Here is a 408-nt window from a genome sequence, read left to right as displayed (position 1 = left end):
AATACAGAGAATAAGTACGTGCTCACATTCCAGGATAGCTTAACAAAATTCAGCAAAGCGATTCCATTACCTAATCAGGAGGCGGCTTCGGTCGCGAAGGCCTTCGTCACGAAAATAATAACAGAGCACGGAGTACCCGAAAAGGTGCTAAGCGATCAAGGCACTAATTTCACAAGCGAACTATTTAAAAACGTATGTAAACTGTTAAAAATAGAAAAAATACAAACAACCGCGTATCACCCGGAAAGCAACGGGGCACTCGAACGATCTCATCGTACTCTCGCGGAATATCTGAGACATTACATTAACGAAGAACAGTCGGACTGGGACGAGTGGCTACCCTACGCGATGTTCGCGTATAATACCACGCCACACACGGCAACGGGATTGACACCGTTTGAATTAATG

The sequence above is a fragment of the Wasmannia auropunctata genome, unplaced genomic scaffold (assembly GCF_000956235.1).
Source record: "Wasmannia auropunctata unplaced genomic scaffold, wasmannia.A_1.0 LD336103.1, whole genome shotgun sequence".
Taxonomy (NCBI): Eukaryota; Metazoa; Arthropoda; class Insecta; order Hymenoptera; family Formicidae; genus Wasmannia; species Wasmannia auropunctata.
Note: the sequence above shows the minus strand (reverse complement) of the source record.